Source organism: Falco peregrinus, chromosome 2 (genome assembly GCF_023634155.1).
Source record: "Falco peregrinus isolate bFalPer1 chromosome 2, bFalPer1.pri, whole genome shotgun sequence".
In the NCBI taxonomy this organism is placed as follows: Eukaryota; Metazoa; Chordata; class Aves; order Falconiformes; family Falconidae; genus Falco; species Falco peregrinus.
This window is the reverse complement of record NC_073722.1, coordinates 12,789,107-12,815,856: the sequence shown is the minus strand read 5'-3', so window position 1 is coordinate 12,815,856 and position 26,750 is coordinate 12,789,107. Positions and strand designations below refer to the sequence as shown.

General features: G+C 41.3%; 1 long non-coding RNA gene across 1 annotated transcript in view; it reads left to right on the top strand.

The window, feature by feature from the left end:
• LOC114013843 (uncharacterized) overlaps nucleotides 1–25,140 on the top strand; it is a 76,255-nt gene extending 51,115 nt beyond the window's left edge. Inside the window, exons 9-11 of the long non-coding RNA XR_008746045.1 lie at nucleotides 12,006–13,503; nucleotides 20,488–20,702; nucleotides 23,914–25,140. This is a non-coding gene — a long non-coding RNA (uncharacterized LOC114013843). The remainder of the gene's footprint in view (nucleotides 1–12,005; nucleotides 13,504–20,487; nucleotides 20,703–23,913) is intronic.
• Nucleotides 25,141–26,750: the final 1,610 nt, after the last annotated feature.

Sequence of the window (26,750 nt, the reverse complement as noted above, 5' to 3'; positions counted from 1 at the left end):
GATTCAACTAAAGAGACCAAAATAAGGGGCTTATCTGAGATACTCTTGAGTTTAATTTCTCCGCTTACCTGCTATTGTGATTTTTGGGTCAGGGAGGACTCTCAGACAGCCCCCAGGTCTTGATATCCCACAGTGCTCTGTCTTGTATTGTGGTGAGTGATTACACGGACTCCATTCCGTGCTCAGTCAGAATCCCCTTATTGCCCAAGTGAATGCCTTCTGTGCTAACCCAATGGCTACCAGAGCCAATCAGCTTTGGATTCGTGGCTTTGCGGATGCCGGTAATACTGCTTGCCAAACACGTTCATGGTTCCTGTTTTCCAGGATCTTTTGCAGCTGCACGTGTGTTAACGAGCTCACAGTTCTGGGTTCACAAAACCACCACGACCCTTGGCTGGCCCGTGCCATGTCCAGCTAATCTCTAATGTAAATTTCCCATGTGAACAGCAAAGGGAGGAACAGGGTGTAGCACCGTTCTGTCTCGAGCTATACCGTCTCCCACATCTCCCACTTTTTGGTTTAGCCCGGCACTGTTGACAATAATAGCTGCCATGATTCAGGTTCAGCCTTCTGTAGTGTTCTCATCAAGGCCCACACAAACTGCAACACTAAAAACAGACATACAAACACAAAACCACCCAACACTACAAAAATCCACATTTGTTAATTCAAACTCCAAAACCATGTCTTTGGGTTTAATCATTTCAAATTGTGACTTAGATCATCCGTTACATTTTTTGCATCACTTTTTACAGATTCAAAAGCTGATCTTGGAACTGTGAATGGAATAACTGAATATCCCCTTCTAAGGCTAAATCAAAAGCACCTTGTTAAGTGCTGCTTGACTCAACTCCAGTCATTTACTGTTTTATTCCATTTTAGTGCTGTAATACAGAGCCTGGTATGAGTATGTTCCCAGTCACAAAGCAATTTCATTTGAGTTTGCATGACATTTTGTCCATCTCCTGTCCATATTACAGCTGCTTCTACAGCCTCAAGTCTCACTAGTGTTTGCTCATCTTTTTTTTTCCTGGACCTCTAATTCCTGTGTGACGTTTGCTAGAGCCTCCCCTACTTCATGTGCTGTTTGTACAGATTCTGCTAAGGCAGCAGTAGCCACCGAGGCAGCAATGAGGATTATGACTACTGAAATTATACAAAAAATCAATCATGTTAAAAATCTTTTCTGTCATTTACTAATTTTATCCACCTCCTTCCGAAGTATCCTTGAAAAGCGGCCTATGCTACCTTCCCATTCCCTCCTGAGATTGACAGGAACCCAAATCTCTGCCTGTCATCTTAAAGGCACCACATAAGAGATATTATTCATTGTGATATTTTGATATGTAAAACAGCTAGCATAAATAGGATTAGTACTCATTACACAAAACTAAGCATTACAATTTGTGATATTCAGATTAGATGCTAATAAAAAGATGCTAATGGATGTGAAGTGCATACCATAACCTGATGGGTGTGAAGAAGGGTCAAATTATCCTGGGAATGCTTGCTATTGGTCAACAACTGAGAAACACTTCTTTCAAAAAAGGGTAAAGCCATATGCCATAAAGGTTCATGCGTGGGTGATGTGGTCACATTCTATCTTAAGCTAAGAAGTGGCCCTGATGTTCCCCTATTATGCCAAACAAGACAGTGATTAGTGTTAATGAAAAAGGGGACTGAATGATTTCCATCCCATAACGTGCATTTAGGTCCCCAGTCAGTAAATTCTGCCTGCTGACCTGCAATTGTACAATTTCCAATTCTTGGGGACTGCAATCGACGTGATTTCCAAGCCACCATATGTATATCCTGTAATTTGTGTAATGTGCATCTGGATAATTTGAGGCTTCATATCCCAATGTGTTATATACAGAATTATTAGATTCTCGTAATCCTGGGATGGTGACAATGGTAAAATTAATTCCTTTTTCTTGTTTCACTGCTGTCATATGATATTGAGGTCGCATGCTTACACAAGGTCCATTGTCATTGTTGGTAGTGGTACATATTGGTGGCAAAACTGTTATGTGACATGTGGGTGTAGATTGATTTACTTGCATCCAGTTTTCTTTCTGTGTGGATGGTGGGACCCAAGCACTGCCAGACCACAACATATCATTATTGTCAACTGAAGGGATGCATCCCATCATGTCAGGGGTCGAAATAGTCGCAGATCAATGATATGAGCCCAGTAAATTTGTGCTTGGGTTATAGGTATACTCATGATTAATTGGGTATCGGTATTAATTATAGGTTATATAGGTTAAGATCAATGTACACAAAAACACAAATCTGCAAACATCACCACATCTATTCCCTGCTGCATTGAGTGTTTAGAAATGATTCATGATTCACTCCGATGGCCTGTTGATTTTCAGCTCCTGTACTGGGCTAGAATTCTCCCATGTCTGTGATTTCTTTGTCATTAAGTAAAGCTTTGCAATTTTTGCTGATAACCAGCAGAGACCTGTGGGAAGAAGAACACACACATACCCTCTTCCTCATGTTATTAATTCTACAGGACCTGTCTATTGTGATTCTCCAAATTCTTTATATCATGCTTTTTGTTGAGCCGCAAATGGAGGGACCATTCCAAATTGGCAGTCAGCTGCTGTTGTAAATAACTGATGGTCAGAACAATTAAAAAAAGTAAGTAGATATAATGCTTTGTCTAACTGTTCCTGTGGGGTAACACTGCCCATAGGATTCCCCCTTTTTTGTTTGTTTAACATAGCTTTGAGAGTCCCATGGACACGTTCAATAATGGCTTGTCCGGTAGGAGAATGCAGTATACCTGTAACATGTTGTATAACACAGTCTTGTAGGAAGATAGAAATTTTCTGTGAAACATAATCAGGATCATTATCAGTTTTAATTGTTTTTGGAATGCCTATAGCGGCAAAACATCTTAACCAGCAGCGTTTCACATCACATGCCTTTTCTCCCATGTGTGCAGTGGCTACCAGAAACCCTGAGAAAGTAGCCACGCTAACATGTACATAACGCAGTCGACCAAATGTCGATATATGAGTAACATCGCTCTGCCACAATTCATTATCTTGTAAACCACAAGGGTTCACTCCTGTGTATGATGATACCTGTGTGATACGTTGACAGTCAGGGCATGCACAGGCAATTTCTATGGCTTGCTCTCGGAACAGAGCAAATCGTTTACGCAAGGAAGAGACATTTTGATGAAAGAAGTCGTGAGGTAATTGGGCTTGCTCAAAACTGCGTGGCAGTACTGCTGTCATTGGTAATTTGTCTGCCGTAGCATTTCCTTCAGTTACTGGTCCTGGTAGAGTAGTACATGACCATATATGCATTATAAAATATAAATGTACACGATTTTTAAGTAGTGTAGCTGATTTCAATAGCAAGGAAAAAAGTTGTTTGTTAGTTACCTCTTTTATCATTGCATCTTCAATGCGTTGAACAATACCTACAACATATGCAGAACCTGCAACGACATTGAGTGGTTCGGTCAAAAACATTCAAAGGTGTGCAAGGCCGCTGATAGTTCAACAATTTGTGTGGATCCTTCAATGATTAAAATAGATGATTGCCAATCTGACAAATCTGTTTGTTTCCACACAATGACAGCTTTGTGTGTTTTCCCTGACCCGTCCTGAAACACTGTGCATGCTCCTTTAATGGGAACACAAACACATCGGTTCCTTGGCTGCAACACAATTTCAGAGAGGGAATGTAACAGCTTATGTTATAGAAGAGTGTAACATATCTCATTTAAATAATCGGTTAGAGCGGTTTGTAACAATAAGGATTTCTTATTTAATACCACAAAGTCATCTTTAGCCAGCGGCAGATAAATAGCATTAGGATCATGTCCTGTCAATTGCTGATGATTCCAACCTTGTGTTATTAAGGACACTATCACGTCTGGTTTTGTAGTTAATGTTTTCATGGTTGTATGAGACAAAAAGATCCATTCCAGAGTCTTCGACTCCTGCACATTAGCACACCATTGATCTAAAAGGACATAGGGTCAGAAAGAAGCATAAATTATATGCAATTCTATTGGTAACTTGACATTAATTCTGGAGGTAAAGGTAGCTGTGATTTTATCCAAAACTTTCTGCAAGGCAATTTTCGTTTCTGGTGTCAATCTTCAGGAAGATAAATTTGAGTCTCCTTTCAACAAGGTAAAAAGAGGGGACAAATCTTCAGTTGTGATGTCCAAAAGAGGTTGTACCCAATTAATTGTTCCTAGTGATTTTTATAGATCATGAAGAGTGGTAACCTGCTCAACAACACGCAATGGCTGTGGGAACACATATGAAGTAAAGAGTCTCTATGTAGATACTTCCAAAACTGCTCTGTCTGCGCCTTTTCCAGGCCTATTTGTAACCTGAAGCTTTTTAATGATGATTCTGATTTAACAAAAGCAATGAGCAGCACATTTTGTGTTTCAGAAACAAGGAGGATGTCATCCATATAGTGATATAAGTAAATCTGTTGGAAAGATTGCTGCACTTCTTTTAACACTGCATCCACGACTATCTGGCAAATCGTGGGGCTAGTCATCATACCTTGCGGTAGAATGACCCAACAGTATCATTGCATAGGTTTGCTGTTATTAATTGAAGGCCACAGAAAATGCAAAATGGGCACAATCATCAGGGTATAAAAAGACCAGTCCTTTAAATCAATAACAAAAAAAAGGCTAATCTTCTGGAATCACAGTTGGGTTAGGAACACAAGGCTGTAATGGCCCCACTGGGCTCATTACTGCATTTACAGCTCACAAATCTTGTAATAGTCTCCACTTACCAGATTTTTTTGGAATGACGAATACAGGGGTGTTCCATGGACTAGTAGATGGTACTATGTGACCTAATGCCAGCTGCTCCTGAACTAACTTTTGCACCCATTCCAGCCGCTCTCTCTTCAACAGCCACTGATCTACCCAAACAAGCCTGTCCATTAGCCAGGTGAGCTTGAGTCACGGCTGGACATCAGTGACTCTTTGTGAAAATTTGTTGTTAATATGACATTCCACTGTGATAATAAATCTTGTCCCCAAAGATTACAAGGTACTGCAAGGACATACGGTTTTAATACAGCTTGTTTTTTATCAGGGCCTTCCACTAACAGGGTTTGCACGCTTTGCAGCGAATCTGTAATCCTCCAACCCCTGACCACCACAGATGCTTGCATTAAAGGCCAGGTTGCTGGCCATTCATGTTGATTAAGAATAGAAACGTTGGCACCAGTATCCGCCAGTCCTGTAAAAGGTTCACCATTGATGATGATCATCATCAACATGGGTTGCTCTGGTAATACCTTCTGCATCCAGAAAATCCTAGGTGCCCATGTACTACTGAACACTCCTTCTTGCCTTTGTTTATTGTCTGCCGCGATGGCTGGTACAGTGATAAAATCAACTGTGTAATATGCTCCCCTTTTGGGATAGTACAGGGAGGATTTGCAGTCCAGACCTTATTTTAATCTCTCCATTAAAATCGGAATCAGTAACTCCAGGTAATACAAAAAGTCCCGACTTGGTGGTTGAAGAACATCCAATTAATAGACCACATACACTGTGAGTCAGGGGGCCACATAGCCCAGTGTTTATAAGCTTTACTGATCCATCTGATATTGTAACTTGTTGTTACTGATCCATCTGATATTGTTGTCTCTGTGGCCAAACCCAGGCCGGCACTGTGGGTTGTGCTGTGTCGGAGGGAATGAACAGTTTTATGCTGGAGTTCACCATGCTTTGGTCCTAGGTCAGGTACACTTACTGTTGTTGAAGGACGCTGTTGTGCATTTTTGAGGCACCAGGTCTCACTCCTCGCTTCCCATTTCCCTGGATTGGATTTCCTTGCTTATCAAATTTTGAGCGACATTGGTTTCCCCAGTGATACCCTTTTCTGCACTTCAGGCACAGCTGCATAGGTGGTTGTTTCATATTTTGCCTCTGTTTTCTATTCTGGGGACAATCCTGCTTCTTATGCCCCACTTGATCACATTGAAAGCATTTAAGCACAGCCCATGCCACTACCATCTGCTGAGCTAAAGCAGTGATGAGCATTTTTGCTTTATATTGTTCCAGTCTGACATTCTGACAAGCCTTTATAAGATCAGCTATTGTTTTTTGCTGAATTACATACAGGATCAATTGCTCTCTTACAGTCCTCATTTGCATTTTCAATTGCAAGCGGAAATAGCAACATCTCAGCAGCTTCTTCGTGTTCAACTTGCGTCATAATAGCAGTTTGTAACTGACCTAGGAACTGAACGTAAGGTTCCTGAGATCCCTGTAGAATTGATGTAAAAGATGCATCTTGTCGGCCACAATCTGGCACCTTTTGAAGGCCTTGACAAGTAAATCTGCGACTTGTGTAAGTACTGCTCTTGGCAGTGCAGCTTGTGCTCCCCCCATGGCGTAGTTGCCTTGGCCTAGCAACTCATTTTCTCCAATACCTACTCCAGCAGCAGTATCATCCGTAACCTGTGCAGTCACAAGTTCCTTATACTCTGATGTCCAGGCAGTATATTGTGTAGCTTATAGAACCATTCTAAGCATCGATTGCCAATCAGAAGGGGTCATGACATAAGATTCTCCTATAGCTTGTATAAGGTTTATAGTAAATGAAGTCTGGAGACCATATTTTCGTATCGATTTCCAAACTTCCTTAATAACCTCGTATGGTCAGTGAGCATACTCTGGGGCTCGGTTAGGTTTCTATATTACAGGTATAGTTTGGAGGATAGAAACATCTCCTTTGCAGAGTGCTTTGATCCTACATTTATCTACCAATCCGTTCCACTGTCCAACAACATTCAATGGTCCTGTACTTTCAGAGGTGGTGTAGAAGCAAAATGTGGGGATCTAATAAGTGACATGCATGATACTGATTTCTTTCGCTGTGCCTGCAAAATTTCATCTGCTGTAGGGGTGGTGGCTGCCATAACCTTTACTGGAGTTAGTGGTGGGTATAAATCAGGTTCATCCTCAGGGTCTATGTCCCTGGGATCAAAAGGATCGTTAGGTTCTGGCGAATCTACCTCCCGCGCTCCCTGTGTCAGGTTAGGAATGTCACTGTACACAGGATGTAATATTTCAAAAGACTGCAGCTCTGCCTGTTCCTGCTTCTGAGAGAATGGAGGAGGAGGAGGAGCAGATGCTTGCAAGGTATCTTCTGCGGGTCTTGGAGCATTTAAAGCTGTATACACTCTTCCTAGCAATAATGATTTCCTCAGGGACTTTGAGCTGCAAGTCCTTTCTCGTTTGCAATTCCTCCCCCACCTTTGCCCACAAAGAGCTATCACACGAGCCTGAAGAGCAATAGTCTCTTACCCACACCTGCAATCTAACCAACTTTAAGGCCGATACCGCAAAGCCTTGTTCTTTCAAAATTCTCTGCAAAATCTCTTGGTGGAGCCTTTGCTCCTTTGTAGCTGACTGACCCATCTTATAATTGCTGCAGCTGCTCACCTCAGTCGTCCAGTAAAGGGTGATGCGTCTCGAGAGCACACGCATGCATATGTCTCCTCCATCTCAGCTGCAGGTCCACCACTAGCAACGAGTTTCAGTTCCGAATGTCTTCAGGTCCCTGTTTGGGTGCCATTTGTGGTGAGTGATTACACGGACTCCATTCCGTGCTCAGTCAGAATCCCCTTATTGCCCAAGTGAATGCCTTCTGTGCTAACCCAATGGCTACCAGAGCCAATCAGCTTTGGATTCGTGGCTTTGCGGATGCCGGTAATACTGCTTGCCAAACACGTTCATGGTTCCTGTTTTCCAGGATCTTTTGCAGCTGCACGTGTGTTAACGAGCTCACAGTTCTGGGTTCACAAAACCACCACGACCCTTGGCTGGCCCGTGCCATGTCCAGCTAATCTCTAATGTAAATTTCCCATGTGAACAGCAAAGGGAGGAACAGGGTGTAGCACCGTTCTGTCTCGAGCTATACCGTCTCCCACATTGTATGAGGCTGTCACTCTCTTTTAATGATCATATCACTTAACAACCTCCTGGATAGCTCCAGGGGACAATTTGGAGTACACGGATTATACCATATTAAAGCGCATCTGTACTATTAAGATGCCTGTCATGGGTGACAGGCAAAATCAGAAAGCAGAAGAAAAATATTGGTCAGAAGGGCTTCGCTTAAGCAACTTGTGTCACTACTGAGTTTGTGCAGCTGATCTTTTCTACTGCTGTCTGCCTTTTGGCCATTTGGAGAGTTAAACAATAGACAGTGGTACAGTGCAGAGGTATGTTATATCTTCTTGAACTGCTCTAACAGTAGCCACATTGTAAAATGGAGCCCTCCTTCCAGTTCAGCTGGTTTTAAAAAAATAGATATAGATATATATTAAAGAGCTTTAATTGTGAGAAAGACATGCCAAGAAAAGTCAGGGTTGATGCAGCCTTTAAAGGTACCAGATAAAAGTGGGATTAACCATCACTGATGCTGGAGTCCTCAGTCCGGGTCACACAGGAGGTGGAATCCTGGAGGTCTTCTCTAGCTGGCTGAAAGGATGACAAAAGGTGGTCTTGACCCCAGTGACTCCTGAATTTTGCCCCATGTATGGTGCCTTGTTTTATGTGGAATGCTTCAGCAGCGTAGCTACAGACTCTTCTCTGCTAAGCAGAGCCCAACACAAAACCTGCCTGCGAACAGAGTTGTGCACCCAAGTGCTGCCCCTCAGCCTGCCCTGGGTAGGGGTCTCAGGCTACGCCTCGGGCAGGCTGCCATTAATAGCCCCTCGGACTGCAGCACAAAGCACACATGGATGTTTTCCATGTTGATTGCTAACCTTAAAGCATCATAATCATAACCTGTTCTGAAAACATAAGTGATTGCACTGACTGGGCCCTGGGTGTTGAGCTATTCCTGCCAGGCACCCAGGTTTTAAGGGCATAAATAGAAGACCACACTTTTCCCTAAAAAATGACCTGAAATATCCTTTGATAAAACCTTTGGAAAATTTATGTGCGATATTTCATTGTTTATGTTGACAGCAAGAAAAAGAGGTATCCTCAAGTTCTGACTAAACATGAAAGATGAAATTGCATGCAAAAAAAAGGATGTGGGAAAGGAGCTTTTCATAACAAAATCCTCTTTCAATACTACCTATTTATGGTATTTTGGGCCAATTTCATGAAGTACCATGGTTAGTGTTTAGGTTATTGAAAGCAACAGATTTGTGGGAAATAGTAACTATTGGGGAGATCTTTTGGAAAGAGGGAAACTCCTCAGAATGGGTTAATATAGATGTTACCCAATTCACTACTATAGAGGTATGTTTAGAATCCATATTTTCTGAGCACGTCACATCATAAGGTTCTTGTTCTTCTTTTGTATTTATGCATATAGCCTCACATTTTTTTCCCTTATCGGCTTTCTCATAGTTACTTTCCATGATCTCTGTGACTATTTTCTATTAAATCTGTGTTTGTGTTATTTACAGAGACTTCAGTGTTGTTTCCAAGAAGTCTTTCATGTTGACTTCTTTATTTGTTGTAGTTTATATTTTTCTTTCATGGGTGACTATAGGTTTTCCCGAAATGACATTCCAATTTTAACATTGCAATATAATGTCATTGTTAAAATGTTCATAAGCAAGAAATGCACGATGGTAATTCAAGCCTCGGGAAATGAAAAGGAGGCTGTTATAAAAGAAGCGGCTCCTCTGAGGACAGGCAGGATTCAGTGCTGCAAGAACTTGCTTCTGCCACCTTCACTCACCTTGAGCAGCCCATGATTCCTGAGAGGCCACGCTCTTTCAGATGACTCGGGCTGCTTGCCCAGTGAAAGACTGTTCAGAGGGGACAAGGGGTGATGAATCTAAGAGTCTGCTGCCTAGAAGCTTTCTGAAAAGATTAATTACTCTGTGAAAGAGCCCAGTAATGAGAAATGATGTTGCTTTTGTCGTAGGCTGTTGGGTCCTGGATGGTCATTCCCATTTTCTAGGGCTAACCCCTAAAGTAAATAGTTTTCTTTTTGTTGACTGTCAGCAGCTTGTCACTGTGCAGTGACCTGGATGTGCAAGTGCTGTGGACGAGAGATCTTGTGGCCTCTGCCAAATCTGTACAGGGCATGTCTCCCACTCCTCAGTGCCCCCTGCCATCGGTTCCTTTCAGTCTGAAAGGAAGGAGATTGAGCAATTTGTCACTACTTGTTTAGAAGCAGCTTTGCTGCTTGACGGCCAAGTCATTTCTTGTTGGCCTTTCTTTTCTTACCTCTGAAATTTGCTTTGCTCCACTCCTTCTCCTGCCTTTTTTTGCCTTTTTCTTTTCTCTCTTTAACTCCTCCTTTCTTTACAGGATATGGATTTACATGTGCCTGCATGGACACACACACACACACACAGAATTTGAGTAATGTGTAAAATCTACTTCTGATAGACACCTACAGACCTTCCCATTTACCTAGTTTTTCCCTCTATGATTTTGTAGTGTTGCATGGTCTACTGTCAGTCCCTGACTAATTGGTGTTGTCATGACACCAAAGCAGCACTCATGCACTCTTCCTAGTATTTTTGTCTTTAGTTGCATGTATTTGTTATTCCCTTTCTAAGAAATATGACAGCACCTCCCAACTCACTGTTTCTTTGAAAATTACTGATGTCAGTGTATGAGTAGTGATTTGCTGTGCAGCTGCATTCAGTCTTCCACAAATAATGATGAGAATGCTTAAATTAAAAATCCTCAATTGTATTAGAAAAATTGCCTTGGTCACATGAGAACTTTCACCTGGTGACAAATTTTCCTGTGTATCTACAGACAGCCCTTAATATATGCCCCAAAAGATTAAAAAGTCTGCAAAGGGAGCAGCTGAGGCTACCCAGAAGTCTGGTCCTCCATATCCCACAAAAGTCATTCTTTGTCCCTGCTGTCACACTCCACAGCACAGCCATCTTCCTCGACGACAAGACTGGTGAGTGCAGTTTACCTCTGGGAAGAAAACCGGGTGTACAGACTCTATTCTGTGTACATCTACACAACTATTTATTTTGCAAGTGGTTGCCCCATGACGATTTTTCATGAATAAAAAGGTGCAATGAGGAGATTCTCACTGTGACGAACCCTGCAGCATTTCAGCAGTGCTTCCACAGCTGATAACTGAAGGCAGTCGGAGGGAACCAAACCTTAGGCTTATCAGCCTAATGAAGTGGATTGTAATGCAGCACTGTCACTTTTTGTCACTGGTTCTTTTAGGGACTTTCTTTCTTGTGGAATGATCCAAAAAGGTATCAGCAGGTGACTGCTCACAGAGCTCTTTCTAACCTAGGGTTATCATGGTGACCCGTTGCCACCTCTCCAAGGCAGCTGGCCAGGAAGCATGCCACTTTATCCCAGCTGAATGGAGAAGCCAGGGATGTTTTCAAAATGAAATACAGGCTCAGTACTCTCTGGGGCACATGACAAGCGACAGGACAAGAGGAAACGGCCTCAAGTTGTGCCAGGGGAGGTTTAGATTGAATATTAGGAAAAATTTTTAGACTGAAAGGGTGGTCAAGCATTGGAACAGGCTGCCCAGGGAGGTGGTGGAATTGCCATCCCTGGAGGTATTTGAAAGACATGTAGATGCGATGCTTAGGGGCATGGTTTAGTGGTGGACTTGGCAGTGCTGGGTTAACGGTTAGACCTGATGATCTCAAAAGTCTTTTCCAACCTAAATGATTCTATGATTGTGTGTATGTTCCAGGATTTACACAAGCTGAGTTCTTGGGCACACATTTCCGAAAGGCTTAACCTCTCACCTTGTAATGGGGTGTTTCTAAAGCAGTCATATACTATAGTAAACAAAGCCCAGCTCTCCCGTCACAGATCGTGTGATCTGAGTACATGATAAGAAAATGAACAGGTGCAAAGCCAAAGGTAGCATCCAGCTGAGCTTGAGAGTTTGGAATAAGTACAGGAGTAACCGCAGTATAGGGACAATGAGTCAGGCATTATGTGCATGGGAAGGCATCAGTAAGTCTTAAGCAGAGATCTGAAGTGACTTTGTGAATTTTCTTTACAGGAAGCTTTTCATTTACAAAAGGAATGTGCTAAAAGAGGAAGGAGCACTGTTGGAGAGCACCAGCAGCTGGAGAGCCATCTCTTATCTTCTTGGGCAGCTGCAAGCAAGTACTGACCGCCATGTGCTTTGAGGCAAGTGGGTAATAGCAAGGTACAGAGCTTATCTGATGCGTTAGGAGAAGAGGTAGGTGAGGGATGCAGAGTACATGAAAATACAATAGAGATGGTAAGTCAGCAAGATGATTTTTACTGCGATGTGTTAAATGGTTTTGCAGGGACATAAAGTAGACTTGATGAAACCAGGAAGAGGAAGCTTCAGTTGTGGATATGTGAGACAACAAAAACCTGAACCAGGGCTTTACCAAAGAAAAAGGGGCTGGATTTTTAAGGCATTGTGAAGGAAGAATGAATGTAATTTGTGTCGAACAGGTTGTCTCTCCTCTTGCCAGCTGTGCATGTTAAAGAGAATGCTGCTTTTTGCCATTCACAGGTTACTCCTCTTACAAAATTACTGAACATTTCCATGCCTGTCATTATTCAGAAATGGTTACAATTAAGTTAATCTAATTATTTGAGTTCCCTTTGTTTTGGTTCCTCTTATTGTTGAAATTAGTTCCTCTGCTAGAATCTGCAAGCTTTTGCAACTTTTGTTTCACTCATTATTCCCGATATAGCTGTTATGTCAGCATAAAAGTCCTCCCAGCTTGCATAGTATATCTCTATAGCTCTGTCTTAGGCCATATAAGCTGAAATCCCGTGAGAAGATTTTTGATCAGGAACCTAAAACTTTAAGACTACTCAATCTGCGTTCCTCAATTTTTATCCTCTTGTTTATTTCACTACTAAACACAAAAGCTTACACAACTGTTGAGCTTTCTTAATCAACCCTGATCTAGCTCACACTGCTGTTTGTAGAAATACTTCCTTTCACGTCAGTGAGCTTGATCTGAGTAAAGCTAAAGCCTTGATAATACCAAGCTTATTTAAAGAATCTTAAGGTTTGGCATAATATGAGCGAAGACCAATGCTTCTTGTGAGCTGCAATGGTAATTTTGGTAAGGGACACTTTTAAAAAATTAAATAAAAATCAGAATCTCTTATGTTCCTACAGTGAATACCCAGGTTTGCTGGGGATAAAAGTTCTCTCTGGAACCACAAGAAATTGCTTAAACTCTCAACTATAGAATCCCTATTTTTCCATACTGTACAGAAGATGTGTTTTCCAGTACAGCAGATGTTACTCAAGATTTTCCAAGTGTAGTTTTTACAATCTCTCTTCAGCATAAATTTTAGTTGCGTTGGCTTCATCTTTATTATATGTAACATACAATGTAAGAAATAACCCCTCTGGTTTGAAAGCACAAGGGAGGTGACAGGATGGGCCACACCAGAGGGACACAATTAGCCAGATGAACCAGAAGCACCTGGAGCCAGTTGCTTCTCCTGGAGGACATCAGTGCTAAGAGCAGTCAACACCCGAGTTGTCCTAGGGAAGAAAGGTATGATGCCTTTGGCTTTTGTTTGGCTTCCTTAACAAGATAAGAAGTCAGCTTTGGCCAGGAATGAACAAAAAGGTATATTTTGTGTTGCTTTTCATTTTCAGACAGAAAGGAAATTCTCCAGGTTGTGCTGATGTTTTTGTTGATGAAAAGCATAGATGTGGAAACCTGGTGACTGTAAGGGAAAAGGGAGTAATGTGGGGAAGGTACAAGACAACCTTGCTCCTCTTCTTGTTACAGGGCCTGAGGCTGAGGATACAAATTACAGTATTCTGACACTATTCACAAAAATATTCAATAGGACTGATATATGGGGCTGTGGAAGTGGAAGTAACGCATAAGGGCATGGCCTTCATGGTCTGAAGTTTCTCTTTTGTCTTCATGAGACAATACAAGTCTGGGGAAGATGAATAAAGCTGAGACTGTGATTCTGCAGTCACTCTGCACTGACACTAGCACAGGCTGCTGCCAAAGAGACAGAGCTACACGTTTTGACAGTAGTCTGCCCTTATATTTCTTCAGGGTAATCAGGGAGTTATGCCCTCTGTTAATTCAGGCTTACTTGTTGATGGAAAAGAGAGTGTTACTCTGGTTTGCAAAGGTAATGTTTTATAACTCCCTAAGTACACAGGTAAAATTTCACTTCTAGGTTTATTTTTTTGCAAAAGCACTAAGGTGTTTGAGGCAATCTTTATCTTACCTGCTACACTCAATTTTTATGTAAATTTGATGGTGAACATCAGTCATCATAAGAGCAAAAAAGTGGGAGGAGAAATTATACCAGCAGGTGCAATTAGCCATGGGAGCCTCTTGCTAATGAGTACTATGACTTGCTGTGCCCACAAGGAGAGCAGTTTGTCCCCTGAGAGGGTGTTCTGGAGCACACCTGGTGCTGGATGTGGTGGTGCCACCACCTGCCTCCGTCCCTGCTGTGCTCTGGCAGTAGGGTCCAGCTGTGTGGCAAGCTCCAGCCTTTCTCCCTTTCTTGGTACTGATGCTCTGTTTGCAGGAGGTGGGGATGAGGAACCTCAGCTCCCTCCACTGCTGCTGGTTCCCAAGATGCTGTCCTGTCACTGTGCTGACTCTAAAGGTCAAATCTTCATGAGCACGGTGCTGCCCACTCATACAGATTTCAGGAGAAGTACAGAGATGAATTATTAAATAATTAGCAGAAGAGAGGTTCAAATCCAGGGAAACCAACCAATATCACTCCAGATTACTTGTATGTACTCCCCTGCATGAGTTTTTCATCCACTTGTAGGGAATTCAGTAAATTTAAATCAAACTGAGGAAAGTATTTGTTTTCCTGATCCCTGCTGCAGTCAGAATTTTTTCTTTCTTGAAATGCAGTCTCTTTCTCCAGTACAGCCAGTTTCCCTCTAATCATCTATGCACCCCACACCTGCCCTTTCTTTTTTCTTGGTAGTGTCCATCCTCTTTGATAGTATTCCCTTGACAGGTTTTTTCAGGCAAATGCCTGAAGTGCTGCCTCCAGCTGTTTTGGGAACAGCCTCTCAACGTACAAAACATTCAAACAGCGTAAAGGACAGATGAAGGCGCACACACTATTGCTAAGTACCCAAAACATACACAGTCTGGATTGGCTGGGGCTGTGTTTTGTTACCCCTCCTCTTGCCATTCCATTTCATTCATGTCTTTATTTAGGGAGATGCTTTGCTTTCTCGTCTGCCCAACACACTCTTGTATGAGTGCGTGCAGACAGAATGCAGCCCTGTCACTGATGAAAGCCCGTGCCCTGTGTGGACATGAGAAAGGAGTATGGGCAAAACAGAACTAAAACAGTCATGAAACTCGTTCTGAGTGAAAGGCTGAAAGAGCCTGAGGAGTGTTTAATTCTGTGGGGCACTACCTATCCTAATGCAAAACCTTCCTAGCACTTCTCTTTTTCCTGAGAGAGGGACGGAGCTTGAAATAGTGGAACAGTACCATTAGGCGCAACACCATAAATGTGAGGTAAATGGGTCACCACGAGGGAGTTCAGGTCACCGGCTTTGAAGTTTGGAAATACAGTACGTAGGAGAACCGTAGGTGCTCAGGTGTTCCCTGTTTGAGGTGGCTGACTTGGTGAGGTTTCAAACAAAAGGGAACGCATCAATGTTCTGTCTCTTCAGCTCTCCTTCACTACACAAAATAATTGTGCTTTTTCCACCTACAAAGGAGAATAAAACATTTTTGTCCCCCTTCAAAATTTTCTTTTGTGATGATGCCTGAAGAAGCACTGATAGCAAGCCACATACGACGATGCTGCCTACCTTACTGATCTCTGCTGTCTCTTGTTCTCACTGCCTGTTGACTTGTGTTTTATGAAAGGTGTAAAGCAGAGATTATCTGTGTAAAAAACCCAGCAGAGTACAGCTTTGATCTGTGACCAGCTCTTATTATCAACGTCATTAGTAATAACATGGAGTTCCTTGAGCACATTTTTTTAATGGAATACTGTAGAAGTTGACCCTGTAGAGAAACAAGGCTGACTTGGGGGAGCTGTTAGTGTACAGATAAGGGGCCAAATCTTCTGTGAAACTGCAAGCGAGTGAACAGCTCGTGATGAGCAACTGCTTTGCTGCGCGTAGGCAAGTTCCAAGGCAGAATTTGGGCAGATAAGCAATTGTATATAATCAGCACTTGTACAGGCAATAAACAATCTCACTTCTTCACTGACTTGGGGTCTGTGTCTTCATATACCACAGCATACTGTCCCCAGGGGGAATTAGCGTATAATTTTTCCAGTGTCTAAAGAAAGCTGTCACTTGGCTAGTGCACAAATACCATTCCCCTTTTCTTCCCGACTACCTACTCTCATGAAACATGCTGAAAGATAACATACAAGAGACTTTTCCATCTCTGTCAAGTTGAATTGTAGCTGGCCAGAGGTTCAGACTGATGAAGGTGGGAACTGAGAAGTACCAGAACAATGACTTATGTTTTACCTCCAGATCCACTGTTATAAAAATGGGCTGCTTTATTTCCAAGTAAAGAAAAACAAAACTGGGATGATTCCATAGCAAGCAGTGTGCTCACAGAGCAAAAGTAAGGCTGCCTTACTAGGCTGTAACTTTCATGCTGTCCTCGGGTGTGGGACTTCGGGTTTTTTGTTTTGTTTGTGGGGGTTTAGGGTTGGGGGTTTTGAGTGCTGTGAACATGACTGGAATTTTTTTAGCCCTAGGATATAGGCATCTCTTCAGCTTTCCTGCACAGTGTAATGCATTGCCAGTAATGCATTTTTCTGCTGTCAGAAGGCAATATAGAAAAGCAAACACACACATACAAAGCCTACTCTTCTGTAAGCATGAATTCAAGCCATTTTTGCTTTGCTGCTTCTTGTTGTCAGATCTGTTTCTCTTGAATTCTTGTGCTTCATAAAAAATAATAAAGTATCTATAGTCAAATCTGTGATGAAGATAATCCAAATCGCCATCCTTATGTGAAAACCTGCTTCAGTCCATAACAAGTTGCTGTCTTCATATGAGCTTTCTTGGAAGAAAAATCTAGAGGAAATAAAACAGGATCTTGCTGTCTCTACATTTTTCCCAGCTTCTGAGAAATAGTTCCATTAGAAAACAGTCATTTCAGCAATTTAAAGCCTGGCTTTAGAGGATGCTGAAGGATTTGCTTTGCTTCATGAGAATGTGCTTCAGGGTCCTCATGCAGATATGGGAGAAAAAAAGTCACGCTGCCTCATAGTCTGCAATGCTGATTGAGCAAATGTTGGGGAGACAGACCAGCATTTTGTGGTTTCTGGCTGGTTAACTGGCAATGGGGTAACTGATCAAGTAAGTAAATAATGATAGAATTTTTTTATCTTTGTTAGATAGATTTGGGGTTGGTTGGGACTGAATAAGAAACATCTGAGCATAACATTTCCTTAAGTGCATAGCAGCCATTGATATTCCCATTCCGTGCCCTGGGTGAGAGATGTCCCGTTTGTTGTCACTACTGCAGTGCTTCTGTTGACAGAGCAGCTGCATCTCCTGTCCCACTACTGCAGCTGCAGTGCATGCAATGGCAGCAGCCAACAGCAATGGTACATAAATGTGTCCAAAATCATACTGCAGTTTCATTACCTATAAAACTTACCCTATAAAAGGGGGCTAGGGGGGGGAATCACTATTGCTTTCCTTAAATAGATCAAATTTCAGTAATAATCCTGGAATTTCCTTTACCTTTGATTTAATAAATGCAGGAAAGGCCTGGACAGCCACTAAATCAGCTATCCACTGGTAGAAGGAACTTAGTGATGCAGCAGAGATTCAATGCTCTAATTAAAAAGTCTCAAGCTATTAGAATTTTCCATTATGGAAACAGGATGTTTGTTTGCCTCACAATCACAATGTTATCTTGACTCACCTCATATATCGCAGACGTGGAAATTAATTTGAGGGAAGAAATTTAGAATGTGTTCTTCTATGCCATTCTATTTTCAGAAGGTGGGAAAAAAAGAGCACTGACCCCTTAAAACTGGTTTCCAGTGCTTTTATATTGCATCCCAGTACCTGATATTTTTTTTCCCCATCAGAAAAAAAAAATGTATCTGGATTTCTTATCTACTTTAAGGGGCCTAATCCTGTAGGAGGTCTAAAGGGTTTTAAATCTCTATTTACACTACAAATTCTTCCAATTGTCTGAGTGTAGGGCTTTTTACCACTGCCTGTATTTTCTGTGAGCCAACCTATTCCAGGTTGGTTTCCATTTCAAAAGAACCTCTTCCACTTGAAAGCACTGTTTCTTTTGTTCCTTTCTAAATACTTCTTGGAGGTCATATTTTTAAATTATGTAGGCAAATCTCCTCAAAAAGGTAGGTGCTATCAGGAATCAAAGTCATGGAAACAGTATTCTCTGTTAAGTGGTACCTGGGCATGTTACTATTTAATAAGGCGGCAAGAAGGTATTACAGTCCTGAGCATTTAGGAAGTCCTATTGAGAAGAATGGCAGAACTGAAGAATAGAGAAGCCATTTGAAGATTGTGTTTTCAGCTGCAACCTGCAGTACAGAATTCTCTTGCTGCATCTCTTTATTTCAAGGTCTGTCATAGATATATAAGTAGTGTGTGTGTGTACATATATACATAAATTTGTAAGGTATCGGTCTAGGCAGTAATTGGTACGCGGTGACTTGGCAATAATGAATACTGAGATTCAGTAAAGGAGCGTGTAAGAAGGTATTTTCACTCCTTTGTGGGTAAAGCACGCTTTATTAATTAACAGAGAGAGGGCCTTTTGTAAAGAGGAAGGCTAAGCCACCCAGGTTAGACGCCTCTCCTGAATTGCCTTTCAGAGGAGCCCTTTTTCCCTGCTGAGAGCCCAGGCTCCCAATTTTGACATTGTGATTCCAAAACTGCAACTCACCGGGATAAACATCTGTATAAACAGACACTTATATGTGTGTAAGCCTGTGCTTCCTGAAGCAGACATTGCTTTTTGTAAAGCTTATTTCACACTTCACTTCACCTGAAACCACCTTTTTCACATCTTCTGTGTGGTGGTTATTCACACACGACAGTTACGGAGCTAGGCTATAGCTGAATGGCACAGCTTGGGCATGGTCCCGTGCTCACTGCATCAAGCGCACATCCAGTCACATCCCAACTTACATCAACCTAGAGAATGTGGGTTTGCAGTTGAGTTTCTGATGCGGGATTTTTGGCAAGTTTATGATTTGAGAATAAATTTGCTAATATATTTAGTCTGAAATAACTCGATCTGCATTTGTAACTTCTCAAAGGAAATAGTAGATATTTTTGTCATTAAATATGGAGATATTGGACTGTTGCTTTTTCCCTGCATCAATTTCTTTTTTATCCTGTATGAATTTTCTGTTTGGTAGAAAGAATCTCCACTTGCCTGCCACTGAAGTGTCATGGAGCTCATTACCTCCGATGAGATGAGCAGTGGCATGGAATAATTAAACTTACTTCCTGCTGGCAAGTGGGAAATTTTTCTGCCCCATTCCTTTTGATTTGACCTTTGACTAAACACATTTCTTTTTGCTACATGGATGGTGTTTCATCCCCTGGACATAGTGTGTTGCTTTATCCTGGATGAGGCAGTGACTTCTACAGCATTGTTTTCAAAACTGTGTTTGCAAGAAAGAAAATGTGATCTTTCATATCGTTGAATGAAGACAAAATTTTGCCTGTGCAAATCCTTGTTAGATGGCAATAAAATAGGATTTTTCTGCCTATGTGAATTCATTTCCATAATGGAATTTCATTACTAATACTTTTTAGTGAAGTTGTGTTGCTTTCTTTATACCACGTAGTGTTTAATCATGTAAGAATCTAAACCAGAGCTTTCTGGTGGAACCCACCATGTAAAGAGTTCTTGGGAGGCTTCAGAGAGAGTCAGGAGATAACATACTGAAATGAAGAGGAATAATGCTTCTATTATAAGTTTTTTCTTAGTTACCAGTAAAAAAATCTGCAATATTAAAAAAAAAAAGGGGGGGGGGGGGGGGGGGGGGGGGGAGCAAGAACCCAAAGTGAAAATTAAAAAGGCTGCCTGTCAAAGTGAAACGTAGCCTAGTTACACTATGACATGAGTTCGATTTAGTGGTATCCAGTCACTGCCTGTGGATAATTGGCACTTTCCTACAGCAATTTTTCTGTCTTTCATTTTTAGGGTTTTTTTTTTATATGCATTTGAATGCATATGAATATGGGTGCCCTATGGACCGAAATGTGAGAAACACACCGTGGGAACCAACAGCACACACTTAGTCACACCACCCTCATAAAATTGGCCAGCTGGCTTTGATCAGAAAGAAAAACAAGGGGAATATCATTCCTCAGCCTCATAGAGGCTGATCTCTGGGGGCCTTTGGTTCTTTTTCGCTGCTCTGTTTTTGCAGTTAGTTTTATATTAGTAAAAACAGTCTAAGTTTAGTATCTCCCCATCCCTAGGCAAAAAGGTGATTTTCCCTTTCTTGATTTCTCACTCTGACCCTGTTTTCTTTTTCTTGTTTTTCAGTGCAGAAACTTGCCTGCCAGGGATAACAGAGTGGGCTCGGGTCCCTCTGTAGCAGAGAAGGGAGGATTAAACAAGGGTGTCCCTGATCCTGAGGGTGTTACCTCAGCCAGCACTGATGGGAACACTGCCCTGCTTGCGATTCTCCACCCTCAGTTAAAAAAGAATTGTTTGCTGCTCAGATACTGACATCTTTCCCTTCTGGAGAACATATGGAGGTATGTCCCTGAAAATCCCTGAGGAAATTCTTACTTCTAAATGCCAGCTTTGCCTTCTGATGCCTATAAGCATTGTCTTGGGGAGCACGGGGGTACCACACAGATCCTACCACACAGAGCTGGTAGCTCCCCACATAGCCCAGAGGCAGTCTGCACAAAGCAAAGCTGCCTGCATCCTGTCTGGGCTCTACTTCCAGTATCACTGACAGGAACGCACCCACCAGCAAAGGGTCACCTCCCCGGCACTGGGAGCCTAAATGCTGCGGAGCCAGTGCTCCAGGCTGAGTCTCTGGTCTGTTCAGCCCTGCTTACCCAGCACGGCCCCGTAGACCTTTGGGGGCAGCTGTGGCATCAGGCAGTGGAATCAGGTCTGGTATCAGCGCGCTATGCGGAGCAGGTGAGCTGCTCTGCGCTTGACCCCTGCTCATTCAAGAAGATCTCATTCCAGTTAGGAACAGTAAAATCCATCATCACCAGTTACACCACTTTTTCTTTGCCTTTCTGTCCTGTTGGCTTCGCTGAGCACCAAGCAGCTGAAAATTTACATGCTGACAGGGTCTAGCTTTCACCTACGGCGATACCGCTGTTAGACCACAGTGATAAATGAGGTGTTTTCTCTTGGGGAAGTTAACTTTTGCAGCTAGGCTTTGTTACCAATTTCTTTCTCCGTTACTGCACACCAGGACAAATGCCCTCCTGCTCGTGTTCTCAGACTTCTTGGAAGTATCTTGAGAAAGACTATGTACACCTCTACGTCAATGTAGATCTGAGAATAGGCAAGAAAACAAGCAAAGACAGAGCTGTGAAAGTTCTGCCTCAATGAAATATGGTACCATCTGCTCAGACTTCCTTAATCAGAGGCTGGGGGTCTTTTTAGAAAAGTTTTCATTTTGCTTAAAATAAACCTTAAATAAGCTTAAGATTTCAACCTCTAATAATCCTTAAGACTTCTGCGCATGTTTTACTGCAGAACTGCACGGCTTTTGTCATTTTTCTAAGTAACAAGCCAAAGCATAAGGTCAGTCAGAATATTTTGTGGTCATTGCTGTAATACTGTTCAGAAAACCAAAAAAGCAGCTTGAAACACAAGATGGGTTAGGGCATTTCAGTGGTTGATCCCGTAGAAATTTTCTTGCAATTGCATTATTCCAGCTAGCATACAACTTTATTGCTTAAACAATAAATCCCAATTGACTTCCAAAGTGCTACTGGCGTGGGACACAGTTGTTATTCCAATGTTCTTGGCGCAAACATCATTTTTGCACCACCAGGGAATTTAGAAAATTCTTTTATTACTCTTGACCTTCCAAAAACAACATGGGAAGATGACAAACAACAAATACAACATCTCCCAGATACAAATGATTCCTTAAAATTTGAGCCAATGCCTACTTTTCAGTGAACAGTGGGACACCAAAAAGCAGAAGAGTGGAATTTTGAAGAATTTTAATGAGGCTAGTGCTGTCCCAAATGCTGCTTTCCCCCCAGTCATTGTGCCACTGAGTATTGTGGAATTGGGGTTTCTAAATCATTAAAATGTAAAAGAAAACAGAAAATGCTGCTAACTATAGAGGCATTTGTGAAATACTGAGTCAGGATGGACTGCAAGAACCTTTTAAATAAGAAAGCATAGACATTTAAATATCTATGGGTGATGCAAAGAGAACATACCATGCCATTGATCTGTCTGAGCTGCTGCTAAACTTCAGGACTCACTGGTTGAAATATCCAAGCTGGATCTTCAAAACATACTGCTCTCAGTGAAGACCCAGCATGTTTTCTCTCCATTTCTGATTTTCATAGCTATAGAAATTAGAAAAATGCATTACTGAATCTAGAGGAGACTCAAGAAAAGCACCATATGAACCCAAATTTTCACCATTTCTCAAAACTAAATTTAATTTTGAAGCTTGAAGATTAACAGTGGCATTTCTGAGCAATATCTAAGTACCCTAAAAATCCAAAGTGCATTAATAACATTAAGAAACTGTAAAAGGGGGGAAAAGTTTGAGTGAAGCAGTATCGCTAAGACAGTTCTTCTCTCATGGAACTTGTACAATTTTGGGAAACTGCTGACACAGCTGACAAAGTATTAAGCCAGTTTATATCTGATGCGTTCATTCTGTCAGGACAAATTTTATCAATTGTTACTTTTAAGTACTGAACTGTATATAAGAGGAGTGGGCATAACTCATCACTATGCTTAGAAATGAAGTGCAAAATCCAACAGCCAGTAATGCAACATTGACTTGAAGGCACATTTTTGTATACAAATAGTTCCGCGCTTTCTAAACATGTGTCCCAAAGCATATTAAAAGGTGTTACATTGAAACTGAAGATGCCTCTTAGGCAATAGAGCTGAGGTAAAGTTAGCTAGTGGTATCTCAGCACAAGAAACTAAAAGAACCTGGTAAACAGGACAGTGCTAACAGAATCCTGAGGAGACGTAAGGATGAAATGTACAACTCGCTAACCTCGCTCCCTTAAAAAAAGAAACAAAACCCCAACAACAACAAAAAGACATTTACTTTCAATCCTGCTACAGCTAGCTATTATTTACAAAAGGATTGTAGAGGTTCTTTTTGTTGTTCTTTGGGTGGTTTTTTTTTTTTTAAATTAAAATCACCGTAAATTGAAGATCAATGAGCCTTGCTTCAATATAAAAGGAGTTAGATAAAATGATAATTAAATTTAGCTTTAAATAACATAGTCCTTAGCTAGAGTGGCTTTTTAATGGGAAATAAAAGGCAGCTTAAAAGATCAGGAGTTAAAAATGTAAGAGAAAATAATTTTATGAGGAACACAAAGCACATAATTGACCTCTGACAGATATTCAGTATTCAAAAAAAACTTATTACCTTAATTTACCAAACACTTAAAAGGGATATAAATACTTACGCTTCAGAGTTAAGCCAAATTTCTAATGAATGGAACAAAGAAAAGAAACTTTCACTGTATATACCTGTAATTTCTTCATTGCCCATAAGGTAATTTATTTGGATTTTTCTCCGATACTAACTTCTATCAGGAGCAGATTGCCGGGGCAGGTCAAGTTATTCTTCTGCTGTGCAAGTAACTGTGAGGTGAAGTAGATGTAGTGCAAAAACAGAAAAGATGGGAAAGGGAAACAGAAATATTTCCCCTTGGAGAAACTGGTTACAGCACCAGCATATCTTTTAGGAAATCTTTGTATCCCTGCTGTCCTTCTCAGATGCCCTAGTTCAGCTACTGGAAAGAAGGCACATCCCAAGTGACCCGTTAGCAAAAAGAGGAATTGGGAAGAGGAAACACAGAAGAAAATAGTATCCCACAGGCCCTTTTACATTTTTTGTGCTTTGTGCGGGATTCACATCAAAGGGAGTTTTGCTAATTTAAAGATATGATTTTTGTTTCTATAAAACCTTTTTTGTGACAATGCTAATAATCTTTCCACAGCAAGGAAACGTTTGGGGTGGGTTTTAAGCTATGGCAAATGATCCAGTTTTTTCCAGCTCCATTCCAGTAAAGTCGGTCTTCTGAAGTCCCCAAGTGCATGAACAAGATAGATTGTAGTAAACTCTCTAACAGCAGGTTCTCATTTCACTGGAATCACAAGCAATATATTTTTATCCATATATCCAGCAGCAAAAGGCTCTGATATGGTAATTTATACCTCCTTTACTTCCTTTTCTTCTTTTTCCTTTGTATTCATCTCAATGTATTTAAAGCAAGAGGTACACGGCTGTGTACATGCATTCACACTGGAGAGCTGAAAAGCACACATGCTACACCCACCAGCAAAACCCAGAGGCTAGGGCTGGCTTAAGGTATACTCAGGCTGGTCTATTTTATCAGGAGCAGCAGCTGAGGAGAGAACTGGTCTAGAGAGGACCTGTCAGGCTGCTCTTGACAGGATGGTTTGCCAGATCAGGTTTGCTGTTACCACTGGTTTTTTAATTGCCTACCTGCCTTATAAAAGGCACCCCCACAGCTATCATGGACCCCTTGTAGTCAGCTGAATAAGCACAGCTTCTAGTTTTTAATGTGATTCCTTTCATAGCTTTCGATTTTCCTGTCAACTCAGAATTAATATTTTTGTAGTACTTTCACATACTGTCTTGCAGGGGTTTGTACCCACTCACTTTTTCAAAAGTTGCTGACTCAAATTAAAATTCTAACAGATCTTTGGTTCCCTGGTACCTAAGTTGCTTTTGAAAACTTTAAACTGTAACTTGTTTCATTAAAAAAAAAAAAAAAGCAAGTTTATATGTGCAATTTTAACAAAAAAAAAAAGTATCGAAGTTGCCCATTTTGACATTCATCCTGCTCGAAGAAGCAGGATTAAAACACAAATAGGCCTAAGGTCTATGTAAGCATTGCAATCAGAATAGGCAACTCTTTGTAATTCAATACTAGCTATGGTGCAGAAAATTTCACCTCAAGTAAGAATGGGAATATTGAAGGAAGTTTTTTAAATTTCTGATACTTCATGTAATACAGAGGCAGCCCTGGAATGCACATCTGAGACTGCATAATCCAGGAATTACCTAAAGAGACAATGGCAGTAAAGAATCTTTAATTCAAAAAGCCAAGTGCTCAAACCACATAAAACCTACTGAGAAAGTGCTACAAAAGATGAAGTGAATCAACTGCTGGCCATGTAATTATCCTCCCAGCAGGCTCATCAAACAATTCCCAGCATGCCCTCCTGCCTCTTCTGGGGATGTTGTGACTAAATCTAACAAAATGATGGCTGCAGTCACCTCCTTTTACAGTCACTTGCATTACAAATTGGATGCAGTGTCAAATCCTTGAAGGAATTGATGGTTCTCATCAGCAGTATTTGAGTGTCAGATGCTAACCTTTTGAAGGCAATTGGAAAAAAAACATCCATTTTTTTCCAGATTGAGAAATCCTTAGGGAGGAAGCATGCTGAAATATGCACTTCTGTTATGTTTCTTCTTAGGAGGAAAGGGATTTTTTAATATCATTTTAGGTTATTTTAGGAAAAGGTACCAAGGCTTTTGGAAACTTCTCAAGCAAATCACTCCGTTCATTCTTCCTTAGCATAGGCATCATCTTTGTCCTCATTAGGGATAAGCAAGTTGAGCAAAACTAACTTCAGAAGCTGTGTCAAGGCACTTGTCCATCCCTTACATCTTTTAATCCTAGTCATAAATATTTATTGTTTTAAGAATTTGCTTCCAAAATCTGAAAGAGAACTCAAAGCTTAATTACTGCGGTTCTTTAATATGAAAATTATTCTCAGCTTTAACACACCTTGGTGAGACCTGAACTGTTAATATAAACGTTTCTTTCATCTTCTCTGTGACAAACCCAAAAAATTACCTAGAGCCAGAGCTTCACATTTAGTTAGGTCTTTCACAGCCGGTGGCCTCACAGCACAGTTTTGATAACTATATGTGTGTTTTCTGCCTGAGCAGCATAAAACAGTGGCAGCAATTTTAGCAACTTGTAGGTTTTAACTGTGGAAAAAGCTGTAACATCTCCTGGATGAATAACAGTTGCAAGGTGAGGTGTGATTTCTCTGTTTCTTTTTGTACACTATCAGACACAAACATAAAGCAGTCTTCTGACTCCTTTAGGTTGTATGTAGTTGAAAGAAAATATTCAATTGCCCTTGATGAACAGAAGTCTCTTAGCCTCCACTTATAATCAGCAGTACGAGTTCACACAGCTCTAAGTTGGATTTTCTGGATTTGAAAGAGGAACAGCCTTGAAATCCACTGTTACTGTCAGACACGAGCTTTGGAGCACCTCACCTGCATTATCTCAGATACAAGGCTACGTGCCTATCTGTTACTGGGAGAGGAGAGGGCACCACCTAGAATATCTGAGTAAGATCATGATGGTAAAGATGGAAAGCTGATCTGTTGTCACAAGGAAGCTGCAAAGCTACACTAGGCATCCGTGAGACTTCAGGGTAGAACTGGTAGGAGATCCCATTTAGGTTTGGAGGGTTACCAGCAAGAAGCTTTAGCCTTATTGTATTATGAGCCTGTCCACCACACCGGAGATTTCTGCTAGTGTTGGATAGGCATCAGAACG